The 20,601-nt window shown below is 45.4% G+C and overlaps 1 long non-coding RNA gene across 1 annotated transcript in view; it reads left to right on the forward strand.

Moving 5' to 3' along the window:
- LOC142831279 (uncharacterized) overlaps positions 1 to 19,464 on the forward strand; it is a 114,680-nt gene extending 95,216 nt beyond the window's left edge. The window contains exon 3 of the long non-coding RNA XR_012906992.1: positions 14,767 to 19,464. This is a non-coding gene — a long non-coding RNA (uncharacterized LOC142831279). The remainder of the gene's footprint in view (positions 1 to 14,766) is intronic.
- Positions 19,465 to 20,601: the final 1,137 nt, after the last annotated feature.

The raw sequence follows: 20,601 nt of genomic DNA on the forward strand, positions 1-20,601 counted from the left end.
GTTCGAATTTCAATCGAATTAGCAGAGCGCTTTATTCAAACTAGGTAAACCTCATTCTACAAGGACTAATGCCTAGTTCGAATTAAGTAGTTCGAATTAAGGGCTGTGTAGCCACTTAATTCGAACTAGTGGGAGGCTAGCCCTTCTCAGGTTGTCCTGGTGGCCACTCTGGGCCAAACCAGGGAAACTCTTCTGCCCCCCCTCCCGGCCCCGGAGCTCTTAAAGGGGCACAGTCTGGCTACAGTGCTTGTGCCAGTTGCAAGCCTGCCAGCACCCAGCCAGCAGACCCTGCACCTGGCACATCATGAGCCAGCCACCCGCTGTTACCCAGCCCTCCGCCTCTTCCCAGGACCAGGCTGGTGGATCACAGGAGCCTGCCCGGAGCTGCAAGAGGCGGGCACCCGCCTGGTCTAGTGTAGAGATCGTGGACCTCATCAAGGTTTGGGGGGAGGCCTCCAATGTCCACGATCTCCACACTATGCACAGGAAAGCGGCCATCTAGCGCAGAATAGCTGCCAGCCTGGCCGTCAAAGGCCACATGCAAACCCAGGAGCAGGTTTGCATGAAAATCAAGTTGGTCCAGTGAGACCCCCCGACCCTGAGCCCTGAGCTTAGAACATAAGAACATAAGAACGGCCGTACTGGGTCAGACCAAAGGTCCATCTAGCCCAGTAGCCTGTCTGCAGACAGCAGCCAACACCAGGTACCCCGGAGGGGATGGTTGAAGACAATGACCAAGCGATTTGTCTCCTGCCATCCATCTCCAGCCTTCCACAAACAGAGGCCAGGGACACCATTGCTACCCATTGGCTAATAGCAGTCCATGGACCCAACCTCCATGAATTTATCTAACTTCTCTTTAAACTCTGTTATAGTTCTAAGCTTCACAGCCTCCCGTGGCAAGGAGTTCCACAGGTTGACTATGCGCTGTGTGAAGAAGAACTTTCTTTCATTAGTTTTAACCCAGCTACCCATTCATTTCATTTACTGTCCTCTAGTCCTTCTATTATGGGAACTAATGAATAACTTTTCTTTATTCACCCTCTCCACACCACTCATGATTTTATATACCTCTATCATATCCCCCCTCACTCTCCTCTTTTCTAAGCTGAAATGTCCCAGTCTCTTTAGCCTCTCTTCATATGGGATCTGTGTTCCAAACCCCTAATCATTGTAGTTGCCCTTTTCTAAACCCTTTCTAAGGCCAAAATATCTTTTTTGAGGTGAGGAGACCACATCTGTACACAGTACTAAAGATATGGCGTACCATAGTTTTATACTTCCCCTCCTCCTTCTTCCCTGGCTTCCCCCTTCCATCTCCCTCCTCCCAGGTTTCCCTCTCCCCTCTTCCACCCTCTCTCTTCCCCTCTCCCACCTCCTTTTCCCAGTCTCCACCCCTCCCCCAGTTTTGTTAAATAAAGAGGATTTCTATTTTTGACCACACGTGTCCTTTATTTTTTACATCAGGAAGGGAGGCTAGGGAGGGTAAGTGGAAGGAGGTGAGGGAGGAATGGGACACGAGCCCCTGATGGGGAGGACTGGGGTGGCTCTGTGGGCTCCTCGGGGTGGAAGCTGTCCTGCAGGGCCCCCTGGATCCTGACAGCCCACTGATTGACCCCCCCCCCCGATGGCCGTCTGTGGCAAGTGCAGCCGGGCTGATGGCCGAGTGCTGTGATGTGCCGAGTGTGGGCACTCAGCACTACAAGACAGGACTGCTTTGCTGTCCGTCATCGAGTTAGACAAGCAAGCGGGGAACCCTGAGAACTGTCTGTCTGGGGTGGGGGTCGGGTCCCTTTAAGCACAGCCCTTGACTAGCCTGAAGCAGCAGCTCTACACTAACCTGATGCCCAGCCGACACTGGTTCCAGCCAGCCTTAACTTCGGTTCAGGGTCCACTCAATGTGGACATGCTATTTCGAATTAGCAAAACGGTAATTTGCCTTAGTTTTTAGGTCTAGATGCACTAATTCAAATTAGCTTATTTCGAATTAACTAATTTGAATGAAGCTAGTTCAAATTAGTGCTGTAGTGTAGACATACCCTGAGAGTTTCATGGAGATATGCAGGGAGGATTCCTGCTCCATCTCCAAACACGTTAACAAGATGTTCCAAGCCTTCTGCCCTGTGTAGGCACAGAGCAGGCCGTACAGCACACCCAATTGCCTTTACTTGTAGTAAAAAAAACAATTGTGAACTCACCAGAAGTGCCCTCCCTGGGATTAGTGCTCAGCTGGGAGAAGACCTGAGAGGGGGGAACTAGCTTCAACATTATAAAAAGTTCTTGGGTTTCACAGATTGCTGGCTGGTCATTCTTGTCCTCTTTCTCCTCCTCTATCACATTGCTGTTCTCCGCTCTGATATCAGGAGCGACTTGGCTGGACTTCATGGTGATGCTTGGGAAGATGGACAGTTCCCCCCTTAAAATTGCATGCAGCGGAGATGCACCAGACTGTCTGTTCACCTTCTTTGTTTTGTGGTAGGATGGCCTCAGCAACTTTATTTTGATTCTGCACTGCTGGGCATCCCTTTGGCCACCAGGCAGTTTGCAATCTTTGCATAAGCTTTGGCATTTCTTTTGCTGATTTGGAGCTCAGAGAGAATAGATTCCTCTCCTCACATCTCAATGAGGTCCAGGAGCTCCTGAACACTCAACCTGAAAACTAGAGCTCATGGGACCCGAGGTACTGGAAGTATTGGAAGTCATGGCCATGTGTGAGGCTCAGGTGTGCTGACCACTCTGAGGTAAGTTTGCAACACTGGCCACACAAGAAATAAAATTCAAACATTCCCAGGGCTTTTTTCTTTTCAACTGGAGAGCAGTAAGGTGCAAGTTCTGGCCACAGTTCTCAGAGTGGGGCACTGTGGGATGCCTCCTGCAGGCCAATAATTTCAACTTTCACCAATACCAGCACTGCAGCTATACTATGAATTTGACCAGGTAAGGTCAGGAATTGTGTTAATCCTTCTGAAATCAGGAGTCCCCGTCATCGACTTCAGCAGCCCGTAAGGTTGATGAAACAGGTTTGATAGTGTGGACATATCGTTTAGTAAATCAACTTTGTGTGGCTAAATTTGGTGTAAACTCCTAGTGCAGACCAGGCCCTAGCAAGGCAAGATTTTAAAAATGCATTATTTGTAAAGCATATTGTCACATCATTGCTAGCTTGAGAGGTTATCTGGGATATTTTATGAATGAAACCTTTTTATTATAATAATTAATTTTTACAATGTTCCATCTAGTCTGGTATCCTGTCAGCCAGCAGTGACCAATGCCAGGTGTTTCAGAGGGAATGAACAGAACAGGGAATCTTCAAGAGATCCCTCCCCTGTTGTCCAGTCTCAGCTTTTGACAACAGGACCTAGGGACACTTTGACTTCCTGATTTAACTAGAAACCCTATCAATAACCTAGGCAGCGGTAGGAGGGAATGCAGGCAGAAGCCCAGCAGCAGAGTGGGGGCTATCCTGTTTATTGCACTCAGTGTAGCATGTACCTGACCTATAAGCTGGTGGTACAAAATATATCTGAGGTACAAAATATATCGGAAGGACAGAACGGGTCGCGAGGGAGGGGAAGTGGCACTATATGTGAAAGAAAATTTAGAATCAAATGAAATAAAAATCTTAAATGAATCAACATGTTCCATAGAATCTCTATGCATAGTAATTCCCTGCTCTAATGAGAATATAATAGGGATCTATTATCGACCACCTGACCAGGACAGTAATAGTGACTATGAAATGCTAAGGGAGATTAGAGAAGCTATCGAAATAAAAACTTAATAATAGTGGGGGATTTCAACTATCCCCATATTGACTGGGTACATGTCACCTCAGGACAAGAGGCAGAGAAAAAATTTCTTGATACCTTAAAAGACTGCTTCTTGGAGCAGCTAGTACAGGAACCCACAAGGGGAGAGGCAATTCTTGATTTAGTCCTGAGTGGGGCGCAAGATCTGGTCCAAGAGATAACTATAATAGGACCGCTTGGAAATAGTGACCATAATATAATAACATTTAACATTCCTGTGGTGGGAAGAACACCTCAGCAGCCCAGCACTCCATTTAATTTCAAAAAGGGGAACTATGCAAAAATGAGAAGGTTAGTGAAACAGAAATCAAAAGGTACTGTGACTAATGTAAAATCCCTGCAAGCTGCATGGATACTTTTCAAAGACACCATAATAGAGGCCCAACTTAAATGTATACCCCAAATTAAAAAAAGTAGTAGAAGAACTAAAAAAGAGCCACTGGGGCTTAACAACCACAGTAAAAGAAGCAGTGAGAGATACAAATACATCTTTTAAAAAGCGGAAGTCAAATACTAGGGTGTGTCTAGACTACACAGCTCCATTGATGGAGCCATGTAAAGCAGTTTACTCAACATAGTCAAGGAAGCCTTTGTCGACTGCTCTGGTATGCCTCGTGAAACGAGGTTAACCAAAGCAGTCAACAAAGGCTTGCCTTGTCGACCACGCCTTGTCTAGACTGCCGCACTGTGCCGGAACAGCTGATTGTTGACACAGCGTAGTGGCCATTTTTATTTTAATGAAGCGGGGATTATTTAAATCCCCGCTTCATTGACTATGTTGAGTAAACTACTTTACATGTCTCCGTTGACAGAGCCATGTAGTCTAGACACACCCCTAGTGAGGTAAATAGTAAGGAGCATAAACACTGCCAAATTAAGTGTAAAAATGTAATAAGAAAAGCCAAAAAGGAGTTTGAAGAACAGCTAGCCAAAAACTCAAAAGATAATAACAAAATATTGTTTAAGTACATCAGAAGCAGGAAGCCTGCTAAACAACCAGTGGGGCCCCTGGATGATCAAGATACAAAAGGAACACTTAAAGACGATAAAGTCATTGTGGAGAAACTAAATGAATTCTTTGCTTCAGTCATAAGAACATAAGAACATAAGAATGGACGTACTGGGTCAGACCAAGAGTCCTTCTAGCCCAGTATCCTGTCTACCGACAGTGGCCAACACCAGGTGCCCCAGAGAGGGTGGACCGAAGACAATGATCAAGCGATTTGTCTCCTGCCATCTCTCTCCAGCCTCTGACAAACAGAGGCCAAGAACACCATTTTATCCCTTGGCTAATAGCCTTTTATGGACCTAACCTCCATGAAATTATCTAGCATCTCTTTAAACTCAGTCTTCATGGCTGAGGAAGTTAGGGAGATTCCTAAACCTGACCCGTCCTTTGTAGGTGACAAATCTGAGGAGTTGTCACAGATTGAAGTGTCATTAGAGAAGGTTTTGGAAATAATTGATAAACTTAACAGTAACAAGTCACTGGGACCGGATGGCATTCACCTAAGAGTTCTGAAAGAACTCAAATGTTAAATTGTGGAACTAACAACTATGGTTTGTAACCTGTCCTTTAAATCAGCTTCTGTACCCAATGACTGGAAGACAGCTAATGTAATACCAATATTTAAAAAGGGCTCTAGAGGTGATCCTGGCAATTACAGACCGGTAAGTCTAATGTCAGTACTGGGAAAATTAGTTGAAACAATAGTAAAGAATAAAATTGTCAGACACATAGAAGAACAGAATATTTTGGGCAAAAGTCAACATGGTTTCTGTAAAGGGAAATCATGTCTTACTAATCTATTAGAGTTCTTTGAAGGGGTCAACAAACATGTGGACAAGGGGGATCCAGTAGATATAGTATACTTAGATTTCCAGAAAGCCTTTGACAAGGTCCCTCACCAAAGGCTCTTACGTAAATTAAGTTGTCATGGGATAAGAGGGAAGATCCTTTCATGGACTGAGAACTGGTTAAATGACAGGAAACAAAGGGTAGGAATAAATTATACATATTCAGAATGGAGAGGGGTAACTAGTGGTGTTCCCCAAAGGTCAGTCCTAGAACCAATCCTATTCAGCTTATTCATAAATGATCTGGAGAAAGGGGTAAACAGTGAGGTGGCAAAGTTTGCAGACGATACTAAACTGCACAAGGTTGTTAAGACAAAAGCAGACTGTGAAGAACTTCAAAAAGATCTCACAAAACTGATTGGGCAACAAAATGGCAAATGAAATTTAATGTGTATAAATGTGAAGTAATGCACATTGGAAAAAATAATCCCAATTATACATATAATATGATGGGGGCTAATTTAGCTTCAACTAATTAGGAAAGAGATCTTGGAGTTATCGTGGATAGTTCTCTGAAGACGTCCACACAGTGTGCAGTGGCAGTCAAAAAAGCAAACAGGATGATAGGAATAATTAAAAAAGGGATAGAGAATAAGACAGAGAATATCTTATTGCCCTTATATAAATCCATGGTACACCCACATCTGGAATACTGCATACAGATATGGTCTCCTCATCTCAAAAAAGATCTACTGGCATTAGAAAAGGTTCAGAGAAGGGCAACAAAAAAGATTATGGTTTGGAATGGGTGCAATATGAGGAGAGATTAAAGAGACTGGGACTTTTCATCTTGGAAAAGAGGAGACTAAGGGAGGATATGATAGGGATCTATAAAATCATCAGTAATGTGTAGAAAGTGAATAAGGAAAAGTATTTACTTGTTCCCATAATATAAGAACTAGGGGCCACTAAAGGAAACTAATGGGCAACAGGTTTAAAACAAATAAAAGGAAGCTCTTCTTCATACAACACATAGTCAATCTGTGGAACTCCTTGCCTAAGGAGGTTGTGAAGGCTAGGACTATTACAGGGTTTAAAAGAGAACTAGATACACTCATGGAGGTTAAGTCCATTAATGGCTATTAGCCAGTATGGGTAAGGAATGGTGTCCCTAGCCTCTGTTTCTCAGAGGGTGGAGTTGGATGGCAGGAGAGAGATCGCTTGATCATTATCTGTTCGATTCACCTCCTCTGGGACACCTGGCATTGGCCACTGTCAGCAGACAGGGTACTGGGCTGGATGGACCTTTGGTCTGACCCAGTATGGCCGTTCTTATGTTCTTATGTTGGCGCAGGGGGTTGCATACCTGCCCATACCAGTTAATAACCACTGACGGACCTGTCCTCTAGGTACTGATCTATCTCTTTTTTAAATCCTGTTACAGTTTTGCTCATCACAGCAAGCTCAGCAATGAATTGTGTTGACTGTGTGGTATGAAGAAATACAGACTGAACCTCTGTTAACTGGGACTCCCTGGTCTGGCAACATCCCTTTTCTGGAAAGACCATGGACGTTCCAGGACCAGAGAGTCCCAAAGGAGGGCTGGAAGCTGGGGTCCTCATAGTGGGGCTGCCTGGTGCACCACATCTGGGTTGCTATAAATACAATCCAGCGGGGCTGCCCAGTGGGGCCAGAAGCCCGGCGTGCCACAGCCGGCATACCCGACAGCACCAGGAGCCTGGTGTGCCACAGCCGGCATACCCGACAGCACCAGAAGCCCGGCGTGCCACAGCCGGCATACCCTACAGCACCAGAAGCCCGGTGTGCCACAGCTGGACTACCTGACAGTGCCAGGAGCCTGGCATGCCACAGCTGGACTACCCAACAGTGCTAAGAGCCCAGCGTGCTGCAGTGGAGCTGCTCCATGGGGCCAGGAGCCTGGGGTGCTGCAGCAGGTTTACCTGGTGTGGCAGGAGACAAGCATGTAGGGAGTTGGTCTGCAGCTGGTCTGCCCAGTGTAGCAGGGAAAGGGTTGCAGGGACTGGCAGGCAGCAAGGCTAGTATCCCAAGGGTGCCGGGCAGGAGTTAGGTGGCCGGTCCAGGACTGGCGAGGGCAATAGCAGGGAGCAAAATCCCTTATCCCAGACCAGTAAAGGTAAATTCAAACACCACTCCTTAATTCTGACTTCCTGAAACACAGTGAAAGCAAAGCCTCCTCTGAGAGATGATTCCATGGAAGATGATAGTTTGTCCAGAGACCTCAAACTGAGATTGGTGCTAAATCTCCTTAACCATTTTGGTGAAATTATCTCAAAATTAGTTATACAAAGGTGACAAAAATGTCCTTGATTTTTCAAAGGCATCATTTACTCTTTTGCAAGTTTTAAATGAGTCCCAAAAGAAGGTGAAATTATTTATTCTACTTTACAGCAGGGTTTTTTCCCCATACAAAAGATACCAACATCTGGTGGTTCATTTATGATTAGTTCTAAAACAAAGCAACTAATTTATTCTGATGAGTGAGACAGTCATGCCATACTGTAGCCTTTTCCTGGCAATCTCCCAAAAGCACTCTATAGAAAAGAAGAAAAAAACTGCTAATATGACAAACTTTTGAATGCAGGTAGATAACTGATGTGTTAGGTTTTTTTTCCTTGTGCCATGTGGGAAATGTATATTTTAGCTGACTTTTGAGGGTGAAAGTACTTGGGCTAGCAATTTGTTTTCAGTAGTGTCATGAGAACTTTTTATGCAGTTAGTTAGAGTGGTTCATACTAGTTCTTCAAATGGTGTAAATCAGTATAGATTCAGTGGTTTATGCCAGTTTCGGATTGCGTCCTCTGTGTATGCTTTCCTCCCGTGTTGGATAACTTGGAGACGTGGACACAATTGGCATCTGAGGAGAATCAGATTATTGTAATTCAATGAGTATGCTAGAAGATTACAGCTTTTGGACTGATGCTTAGCCAATTACATCCAACCTTTTCTTTACAGGATTTTCCAAACAATGTGGGAACACTGGGGAAAAATGAGGTTCTTGCCTTTCATGGCCTTTTGGCCAAGAATCTCCTCTGCTTCAAATGCAGATACTCTGTATACTCTGGATCCGAGTTCCAACTCCCCAAATACTTCATATACTGCGTCTCAGTCAGCTGCCCCAGATCCACAGCATGAAAAGGTGGTCCATAATCTCCTGAATGAAGGATTACCCCTTTCCCTGGGGCCACCCAAGAAGATGCTACCATTGAAAAAGTAAGTGATACCTCAGGGATCTCTAGAGCTCGACCCCACCAAAATGAAGATTGGTGCCCCCTTGTAGCTTCTCAAGGAAACATCATCTCTAGGTGGCATCCAGCACAATACTGCTGTCAGCACGTCCCCCCTCCTTTGCAGGTTACTTGACAGGATCTGTTCCACCATATAAAAACTGTATGCCAGCTACCTCATGGCTAGGATTACTGACTGGTTGGTGAAAGGAGGAACCATCAGCTCGATCCAGAAGGGCTTTTTATTGTGAGAAGGCTGCCAGAAATGTAACTTAGTTCGTCACACTGCCATCTTCACACTGCCCGGAAAGCACAGAAGCAATGTGACTCAACTTAGCTAATGCTTTTGGATCTATGCCCCACAAGTACATTTTTGCAATGCTGTGAGAATATAGGATGCCTGAAAACTTTCTACAACTGGTCTGGGAACTTTATAAAAGCTGTACAGCCACCATGGACTCCCTATTTGGAAAGGTGCCTGAAATGCTTATCTATAGCAGCAGGAACAATGCTGTCTCCTCAGCCCAAGCGTTTTCAACTTAGCCATGGAGGTGCCCTTTTGAACGATCTCTAGAGGTGTAGGCATTTTCAACCCGTATAGCACTAATGTGAATACACTGGCCTACACAGACAAACTGGTTCTGATCACAGAGTGAGAGTCTCCAAAAATGCTTGACATCACAAGCCAGGCAAACATATCACTATTTCAACACACACAGATTTCCACATCCAGCCGGCACCTGAGGATATCATTGTGGAGATCCTATTAAATATGGCCAGGATCAACTCCTCCCTACTGGCATCATGGCAGAAGATCAATGCCATGAATGCCATCCTGAATACCCAGATCTCATTTGTTCTGAGGGCATTGGCCATAGCAACAATATCTCTTAACAAGGCAGACACCACCATCAGGCAGCTAGTGAATAAGAAATGTATTCCCCAGAGAGCCAGCAATGAACTGGCAGAGTGGGGGCAACGTCTTTTGTATGGGTGGTATATTGGACACTGCAGTGATCACTCGTACCTTCTGCTTTCCAGTATGTCCAGACGCCATAGTGAGGAGCATTGTGGAAAGTGCTATGAAGGATGTCATCAGGAAGCAAATTGCCAAGACCCCCTTGACCAACATGTTGCTACAAATATGAGCACCTGCCTAGATGTTGAATTTGGAAGAAAAGGGGGAGACTTTGCCTCACTCTGGACTCATGCCCACAACACTATGTATTGACTAGAGAAGCATACCATAGATTAATAGGGCTGGAAGAGACCTCAGGAGGTCATCAAGTCCAACCCCCTACCCAAAGCAGGACCAATCCCAACTAAATCAAACCAGCCAGGGCTTTGTCAAGCTGGGTATGTCTACACTACAAAGTTAATTCGAACTAACAGACGTTAGTTCGAATGAACTTTGATAGGCGCTACACACGCGAACCGCTAGTTCGAACTTAATTCGAACTAGTGGAGCGCTTAATTCGAACTAGGTAAACCTCATTCCACGAGGACTAATGCCTAGTTCGAATTAACTAGTCCGAATTAAGGGCTGTGTAGCCACTTAATTCAAACTAGTGGGAGGCTAGCCCTCCCCAGCTTGCCCTGGTGGCCACTCTGGGCACCACCAGGGAAACTCTTCTGCCTCCCCCTCCCGGCCCCGAAGCCCTTAAAGGGGCACGGGCTGGCTACGGTGCCCATGTCAGGTGCAAGCCTGCCAGCACTCAGCCCGCAGATCCTGCACCTGGCACGGCTTGAGCCAGCCACCCGCTGCCACCCAGCCCTCCGCCTCTTCCCGGGACCAGGCTGGCGGCTCCCAGGAGCCTGCCCAGGTCCGCAAGAGGCGGGCACCCACCTGGTCTAGTGCAGACATCGTGGACCTCATCCACGACCTCCGCACTAGGCACAGGAAAGTGGCCGTTTAGGGCAGGATAGCTGACAGCCTGGCCACGCAGGAGCAGGTTTGCATGAAAATCAAGGTGGTCCACTGAGACCCCCGACCCTGATCCCTGAGCTTACAATGGTCGTCCTGGGTCAGACCAAAGGTCCATCTAGCCCAGTAGCCTGTCTGTCAACAGCGGCCAACACTAGGTACCCTGGAGGGGATGGACTGAAGGCAATGACCAAGCCATTTGTCTCGTGCTATCCATCTCCAGCCTTCCACAAACAGAGGCCAGGGACACCATTTCTACCCCCTGGCTAATAGCACTCCATGGACCCAACCTCCATGACTTTATCTCACTTCTCTTTAAACTCTGTTCTAGTTCTAGCCTTCACAGCCTCCTACAGCAAAGAGTTCCACAGGTTGACTATTTGCTTTGTGAAGAAGAACTTTCTGTTGTTACTTTGAAGCCTGCTACCCATTCATTTCATTTGGTGTCCTTTAGTCCTTCTATTATGGGAACTAATGAATAACTTTTCTTTATTCACCCTCTCCACACTACTCATGCTTTTATAGACCTCTATCATATCCCCCCTCAGTCTCCTCTTTTCTAAGATGAAAAGTCCCAGTCTCTTTAGCCTCTCTTCATATGGGACCTGTTCCAAACCCCTGATCATTTTAGTTCCCTCCCCTCTCCCACCCTCTCTCTTCCCCTCTCCCACCTCCTTTTCCCAGTCTCCCCGAGTTTTGTTCAATAAAGAGAGTTTCTATTTTTGAACACACGTTTTCTTTATTTGATACATCATGAGGGGGGGCTAAGAAGGGGTAAGTGGAAGGAGGTGAGGGTATGTCTACACTACCCTCCTAGTTCGAACTAGGAGGGTAATGTATGCATACCGCACTTGCTAATGAAGCCCGGGATTTGAATTTCCCGGGCTTCATTAGCATAAGCGGGGAGCCGCCATTTTTAAATCCCCGCTGCTTCGAACCCCGTGTAGCGCGGCTACACGGGGCTCGAACTAGGTAGTTCGGACTAGGGTGCCTATTCCGAACTACCGGTACTCCTCGTTTCACGAGGAGTAACGGTAGTTCGGAATAGGACCCTAGTCCGAACTACCTAGTTCGAGCCCCGTGTAGCCGCGCTACACGGGGTTCGAAGCAGCGGGGATTTAAAAATGGCGGCTCCCCGCTTATGCTAATGAAGCCCGGGAAATTCAAATCCCGGGCTTCATTAGCAAGTGCGGTATGCATACATTACCCCGCTAGTTCGAACTAGCGGGGTAGTGTAGACATACCCTGAGTGAGGAATGGGGTACGAGCCCCCGATGGGGAGGACTGGGGTGGCTCTGCGGGCTCCTCGGGGTGGAAGCTCTCCTGAAGCCCCTTGATTAACCCTCCCTCCGGATGGCAGCCTGCGGCAAGTGCAGCTGGGCTGATGGCCGAGTGCTGTGATGTGCTCAGTGTGGGCACTCAGGGCACTCCAAGCCAGGACTGCTTTGCAAGCGGGGCACCCCTGAGAACTGTCTGTCCGGGGTGGGGGTTGGGTCCCTTTAAGCACAGCCCTCGGCTAGCCTGAGACAGCAGCTCCACGCTCTAAGTCCTAATCTGATGCCCTGCCAGCACTGCTTCCGGCCATCCTTAACCCCGGTTCAGGGTCCACTCAGTGTGGACATGCTAGTTTGAATTAGCAAAATGCTAATTCGAACTAGTTTTTAAGTCTAGATGCGCTAATTCGAATTAGCTTAGTTCGAATTAACTAATTAAGTTCGAATTAGTGCTGTAATGTAGACATACCCGCTGAGACTTAAACACCTCTAGGGATGGAGATTCTACCACTTCCCTAGTTCAGCAGTTTCCAACCACCAATCTGCCAACTGGTGCTGGGCTGTGAACCGCTGGCTGCTGGGCTGTGGCAGCTCTGGGGACAGGGGCTGGAGTACACTCCTGCAGCTGCTGGGAGAGGTATAGCATGGATCCCGGGAAGGCCCTTCCTGTGGAGTGGCTCGGGGAGAGATCATTCCGCACCATGAAGAGGTGAGTGTAGCTCCCACCAGGTCCCTTGCCCAGCACGGCCTGTCCTGCTGCAGCCCAGCCTCGCTGTGACAGGGTCCTCCCCGTCTGCCAGGTGTCCCGCATATACCATGCCCTGGCCACACCCTGGCTGCAGGTTCCATCCCAGGCCCAGAGTCTGTACGGGCTGCAGAAGCAGACCAGGACTGGTGGCACAATTCGCCTGTGCAGTGCTGTCACCAGGGGCCATAGCGGTGCAAATGCCGAGCTTTTAATCCCTGTGCAACTGCCCCCGTGTGCTGGAACCTGCTACTTTCTGCCCAAGTCTCCTCGTGGGTCACTCCAAGCAGCCTCCTTCCCTTGTCCCACCTCTCTGTACCCAGCCCTCGGGCTGCTGAATTGTGGGTTGCCTTATGCATACCTGGTGTGTGCAACAAGCTAGAGAAAATTAAGGTATTGATTTTCATTAGGGATGCAGTGTTACATTGTGTGTCTGGGAAACACTGACACTTATCCACAAGAAGTTGGCACGTTGCTCTTCGAAGGAACCCCACCAGCATGCCATATACAAATTTTCCTATTCCTTGTCTCATTTTATGCTTTACTACAGAAACACTAGGTGGAAGAGCTGGTTCATTCTATTTTGCTTTTGAGAAATGCAGATTATCGTTTTGTGTGAAGATCTTTCCTATGAAACTAGCTTGAAAAATATCATATACAAATGAATTAGCTTTAGCATACAATCTCTTTAGGCACCCTTCACATTAATGCTAAGAATGATAGCGAACGACTCTTCCACGTCTGGGAGGATGCCCTACCCCTGCCTGGCACTGGTTGGCTGATAGGTGGGGGCAGGATATGCCTTTCCCAACAGCCACAGCAGGAGGGGAGGCACTGATGCACCCCAGCCCCGGCCCCCAGATCAGCCACGGCCCAGATAGTAGCGCTCAGCTGGCAGCTAGGAGGCAGTGCAGAGGTAAGTGTGTGTGTGGGGGGGGGAGGGAGCGGGGCTTCACCAGGGCTGAATAAAGGGGAATAATGACTTCTCTAGATCTGTTAGTACTGTTCCTCCTAATGCACCCTAATATGTCATTAGCCTTCTCCATAGGTCTTTTTCTGCTGAACTGAGGCCCAGCCAGTTGGTCCCCAGCCTGTAACAGTGCTTGGGATTCTTCTGTCCCAAGTGCAGGACTCTGGATTTCTCCTTGTTGAACCTCATCAGATTTCTTTTGGGCCAATCCTCCAATTTGTCTAGGTCACTCTAGGCTCTATCTCTGCCCTCCAATATATCTACCCCTCCCGCTACCTTAGTGTCATCTGCAAAATCCGCTGAGGGAGCAATCTAGCCCCTCATCCAGATCATTAATAAAGATGCTGAGCAAAACTGGTCCTAGAACCAACTCCTGGGGCACTCCACTGACACTGACCACCAACCAGACATCGAGCCATTGATACTACCTCTTTAGCCCAACAATCTAGACAGCTTTCTAGCCACCCTACAGACCATTTATCCATTCCATACTTCCTTGGCTTTCTGGCAAGAATACTGTGGGAAACTGTATCAGAAGCTTTGCTAAAGTCAACATATATCATGTCCATCACCATCATATCCAGAGATCCAGTTACTTTGTCATAGAAGACAATCAGGTTGGTCAGGCATGACTTGCCCTTGGTGAATCCATGTTCACTACTCCTGATCACTTTTCTCTCTTCTAAGTGCTTCAAAATAGGTTCCTTGAAGATCCCCTTCATGATTTTTCTGGGGACAGAGTTGAGGCTGACTAGTCCGTAGTTCCCTGGTTTGTCCTTCTGCCCATTTTTGAAGATGGGCACTACATTTGCCTTTTTTCTAATCATCCAGGACCTTCCCGATTGCTATGAGTTTTCCAAGATAGTGGACAATCGCTTTGCAATTACATCAGTACCCTCAGCAGCCTCAGATTCATTAGATCCTACACCATGGATCTGTGTATGTCCAACTTTTCTAAATATTTTTAACCTGTTTTTTCAGCTGCCACTGGACATGGTGCAAGGAATTCTAGAAGCTAGGAGTCCTGCTGCCACAGGTGAAGAATACAGAGCTCACAATCATCACTCTGAGAGCTAGAACCCAGGCCAGAGAGGACCATGAAGGATGCCATGCACTGCCAGTACATAGAAAACATGAAATGGAAGCCAGACCAGGGCAAGGCCTCAAGCTGATGTGCAAGTAAGATGCCAGCAACCTCTTCTTCTCTGGTGCTGCTTCACTTGACTTCCCAACTGAAAGTTCATCCACAGGGATTGTCATAACTGAATGGAGCCATCCACCATGGGAATCAGGAAAAGCAATGCAGGAAGTGAAGCTTTGCCAATGAAAAACCACAAGTTGTGCAGCTGCAAGCCTCATTCCAGAGTCTGGCAGTTGTGACCACGAGCAGTGGGTGAACCTAGGGCTTTCTCCAACTGGTCTTGGAGCCCCAGGAGACTTGTGGAGTTGCACTGAAGCAGGGCTATGGGCAGAGTGTGGGAGGGCCAACTGGGCAATTTGGGAAGGCATTGCCTTCCCCTGCCTCTTATACACACTCCCCATGGCTGGGGCACAACACTATGCAAGATCATCTGGTCAGAGCCATCCCTTTACCCATGGGGAAGGTTTCTGTGAACTCCACAATGCTTCTGTGAACAGCAGGACGGGACATAATCACCAATGATGCCTGAAAATATCATCATGGTGGATGTCTCAATGCCCTTTTAAAACAGGACCCTAGCCTTCTGTGATGTTGAATCTTGAGAGCTACACAAACATATGCTCCTGCCATCACTTTGAGAGCAAGGGGGCTGCAAGGTTCAAACTCACATGCTGATTGTCAGAGCCCTGGGTGCATGGGATCCCATTAATGAGCAAGTGTTGAGAGAATGAGGAATTGGTCAATTCTGTGCTAGACTGATGCAACAACTCTTGGTGTCAGACACCATCAATTCATCGAGAGACATCTACCTAGAACACATCAGTGGAAATCAATAGTGATAAGAAAGTTGAGCTGGAGTGCCAATGAGAAGTGCAGTTGGGAAAGTAACTCAAATACTGCCCTGGTAGATTGTATTTTTGAACAGACAACCTATCCTAAATTATCAGATCCTGAAGGATATTGTTTACTCATTGATATATTTGCTTTTCAAAACCAATTCTCTATATAACTTTTCATGAGTGATATACCTGAATATTTTAAGCTAATAGCCAAACTGTATTGTTAAATACATTAATCTAAATTTGGGTTATTGCTGATTATATACTATATGCATTTTATGACTTTTAAAACAAACTTTGTACCTGTGGATAATCTAAGCACTATACGCAGGTGTACAGATGCTCTTTTCTTAACCTGTGAAATATAATTTTTTTAGAATTAGCTTTAATGAAACTTTTAAATCAATTTAATTTCTGATATGTCTTCTGGTAGGAAACTATTTCATGGATTACATGATTTTGTAGGTTTTCTCATCTCCACCTGTTATAATCCCATTAGAATGTGAGAGACTAGGAATTTCTCAGTTCTTCATTTGTGTGACAGATTGTAAGTAAAAGAACTGAAGATGACATAATTCCACATGCTTCTGTAGCTAAGGGACAAGAGGAAAAATCAGGACATTCACGTTGTACCTATCTGTGTATTTATATTAGACTTCCCACTATGGCACCTGAGCACCTGAAGTATATTTCTGGGTCTGTCATCAACTTCCAGTGTTACCTTTGGCAAATTACATAGGCTGAAAGTTTCAAAACTGCCAGCTAATGTAGGGTACCTCAATTTTTCATATTCACAAATGGGAAGACAATGGACTCGATGGAAGTTACAGGTGCTCAGAACCTCTGAATATTGGACAGGAGACTTCTCAATTTGTGGGGTACACAGTTAAATACCGGACACTTATGAATAATTTAGTCTTCACTCCTATGTGGCTTTCAGCTTTGCCATTTTTCAAAAGAGATAATGTTCTTTTGCTGTCCCAAAAGGGACTACGTAATACTTTGTAAAGTGCTTCAAAAACTGTGATAGAATTCAATGCTGTACATGCAATTTATCACATATTATTATTACTGTTGTGTCAATGACCATAGTGGGAAAAAAGAAATAGGAAAAATTATTGTAAAACTCATTATTTGGTAAGATTTCTCTTTGGAGGCTACATTCATGTTTTTATGTTTCTATGTGTTTTTATATATACAGACACACACACACACACACACAAACATATACAATATTAATATGTATATAATATAAAAATGACTTAGTCCTCTACTGTCACTTATGTTGCTTTAAAGCTGATTTTTCTTAAGTAAGACAGGTATTTCTCTTCTTCTTTGTTTCTTGCTAGACTGCTTATTTCCTTAGACTGAGAATTATCATTTCACTTTAACATGAAAGATTTGATTGCCCCCTTTCAGCAGTCTTTGTCCAAGAAAATAACCAGACATATTGGCAAGCTGGAATCTGGCTACAGCCTGAGAAAGCCCTCTCATCACTGTCCATTAATCCTGTAGAATGTCCTGGCTAGGCAAGATGCTTAATTCTCCCTCCCCTAGGGAGATGGACTCTCTGAAGTGCATTCCACTGTCTAGCAAGTGAGAGGAGAAAGTTGCAGTAAATAATAGGCAATTCCTAAACTGGTCAGCAATGCTAGAAATTAAATCTTAACCTGTCATTTGCAGCCGGCTGTACGCTACTGTCTAGTCTCATGGTCTGTGGTAAACCTTTCTTCATGCAGGCAGTAGATTTGTATAATTTCCTGTGGTGCTCAGAATGGGTCAAGCCCCCAATACCATTTGCCTAAGGCTCTGGGAGGGAGTTTGGATGTGCGATGCCGGCTCTGGACTGGGGTCGGGGGGCCTGAATGTAGGAGAGGGTGAGGAGTGCAGTGCTTACCTTGGGCAGCTCTCAAAAGCAACCCACACAGTGACTCTGGCAGCAGCGCCTATGTGGAGGCCCATGGGGGGTGGGTATGCTGTTGTTCACAGGTATTGCTCCCATTAGCTACAGTTCATGGCCAATAGGAGCTGCAGAGTTGACTCTTGAGGTGGGGGCTGTGTACAGAGACAACTCTTCCAGGGGTCCCAGGGATATGCTGGCTGCTTCCAGGAGTGGTGTGGCGTGAAGGTGGGTAGGAAGCTGCCTTCGTTCTGGTGGTGGCGGTATTTGGGGGGGAAGACAATCCCTTTTAAATTGCATGGGGGCAGCAGGTGAAGCCAGGAGATGCTCCAGGAGAGGTGCACAGAAGTGGCAGGTGGTGTTGGGGAGAGACCTGGCCCCAAACATTGATGGAGTAGGGCCCCTGGGCTCAGAATATTCCTGGAGCACGGACACCACAGGCCAATATAACTTTCCACCCCCTATTTTTTCCATCTCGAAAGGCATCTAAGGGGTCATTCTGCTCTCTTGGAACATCAAGAGTTCTGATGTGCTGCCTGGACAAATTTTCCATCAAGTTTGTTTTCTAAACCAAATAATAGATATTTTTCTTATGGTGTGAAGCTGATCCTGTCTTCTAACTGAGCTAATGCAGCGGAGAGAGGATAGTGTGGCAGCAGAACTAAGGTTGTAGAAATCTAGGGAGTTACTAAAGAAAACACTATGTTGAATAAAGCCCTCAGTCTCACAATATTATGATGTACATTTTCATTTCTCTATGCAGAACTAACATGTCTCAATCTGAGAAGTGTTTTTTTTTCTCCAGCTTGTTCACCCTTCCTAACTTTTTTAACCTACTTGCAAAAATGTCTCTTGCTTGAGTAAGAGAGGATAGCTGTAGCTTAGTTACTTTTTCTGTGTGTTCTGGAAAGGAAAAAGTTGACAGCTGTGCTCTGCTCCCAGTCCAGTGCTAAATGATCACAAGGTCAAATATAATACAGGACCATGTTGTGCTTGGCCTCTTTGCCCACTCCATTAATCTCCAACGTAATGGTAGCACTTATCCCCAAGTAGTAGGTAAAGAATTCTGTTCTGTGCCCCAATGATACCAAGGTTCTAATGACTGGAGAGAGTCATAAAATGGCTTTTAATGGTACTCAGTGCCACAAAACTTAGATGCTGTTGTGCTGCCTTCATAATCACAGTTGCAAAGGTCTCACTTTCAAAGATAAAAGCTGTAGAATCAAAGCAAAATGTATAATTAATATATAGAGATAAAGTAAATACTTAAAGGTACATGCACTCTTTAAAACTAATATATTTGAATATGGGTTGTCAGGCTTAAGATACTATATTCAGGTAATGCATATGGTCTCTTAACCCTTGGGATGCCATAGTCATTTATGGCTGCCCTCTGTGAAATCTTTCCCAACACCAATCATCCCTAATCTCCCTGCTAAAACAGACAATTTAAATGTATACCCCAAATTAAAAAAATCAGTAAAAGAACCAAAAAGTTCCACTGTGGCTTAACAACCAAGTAAAAAAAGCAGTGAGAGATAAAAAGACATCTTTTAAAAAGTGGAAGTCAAACCCTAATGAAGAAAATAGAAAGGAGCATAAACTCTGTCAAATTAAGTGTAAAAATGTAGTAAGAAAAAGCCAAAAGGGAGTTTGGAGAACAGCTAGCCGAAAACTAAAAAAGTAATAGCAAAATGTTTTTTAAGTTCATCAGAAGCAGGAAGCTTGCTAAACAACCAATCCCCAGGTAAGGATTTGGCTCTTTCTGTGAAAGTATGTGTTGCATCATGGTAGCCTCAGTAAGGGTGTGTCTACAGTACATGGCTCCGTTGACGGAGCCATGTAAACAAGTTTACCCAGCATAGGCAAAGAAGCGGGGATTTAAATAATCCCTGCTTCATTAAAATAAACATGGCCGCTGCGCTGTTCCTACGATCAGCTGATCTGGCACAGCATGGCAGTCTAGATGTGGATCTGACAGCTGGGGAAGCCTTTGCTGACCGATCCCTTATGCCTCATGAAACGAGGTTTACAGGATCAGTCAGCAAAGGCTTCCCCAGCCGACAGATCCGCGTCTAGACTACTATGCTGTGCCGCATCAGCTGATCATCGGCACAGCGTAGTGGCCATGTTTATTTTAATGAAGTAGGGATTATTTAAATCCCTGCTTCTTTGCCTATGCTGGGTAAACTAGTTTACATGGCTCCGTTGACGGAGTCGTCTATGCCAGCTACTGAAAGACACATAACAGAGCCCTAGTCAGCATCAAATAAGTTAGCCTGCAAATCCTGTCTATGATTCCATGATAATTATGCCTACTAAAATGTAACAGTATATTGTTATTGGGTACACTGATAGGAAAAGAATAAAATTAAATAAATATTTTCGGTAAATCACTTCAAATAGAAGGTTGTAATTTGTATTCTTAACTCCAGGGTTAATGACCAGAACCTCTTTGGAATACAAATTTGATTTAGTTTTCATATTTATTTTCTCTATGATGCTTTCCATTAGTGCTCACTAGGGAGTACCCTGCTCGGCTTCTAAACAAGACCTCCTCCCCATGCTATCCACAATTTCCTCTTCTGGGAAATTACTGTTCATCTTTAGTCTGTGTCATCACAAATGTTGCCAGGTAACAGATTATGTTGCTACCATTATGATGATGTCACTGCTCTGCTAGGCAGCAGGGGGAGGAGCCAGTGAAGAAAGCTTTTGTTTGTACACTAAATGGATGATAAACAATATTCTAAGTGAAAGAGGAAAAATACAGACACAAATATTAGGTTTCAATATGTGGCTCATAGTGTTTGAAAAGTCTCTTTCAGTTGAAATCTAGATTATAGGCATAGCTCTTAAAAATATCATCCCAGTTTTATTTTGAAATATCTTGTTGGTGTACCTAAGCAAAGGTGCTGCTAGAAAGTAAGCTGAGC

The sequence above is a fragment of the Pelodiscus sinensis genome, chromosome 13 (assembly GCF_049634645.1).
Source record: "Pelodiscus sinensis isolate JC-2024 chromosome 13, ASM4963464v1, whole genome shotgun sequence".
NCBI lineage: Eukaryota > Metazoa > Chordata > Testudines > Trionychidae > Pelodiscus > Pelodiscus sinensis.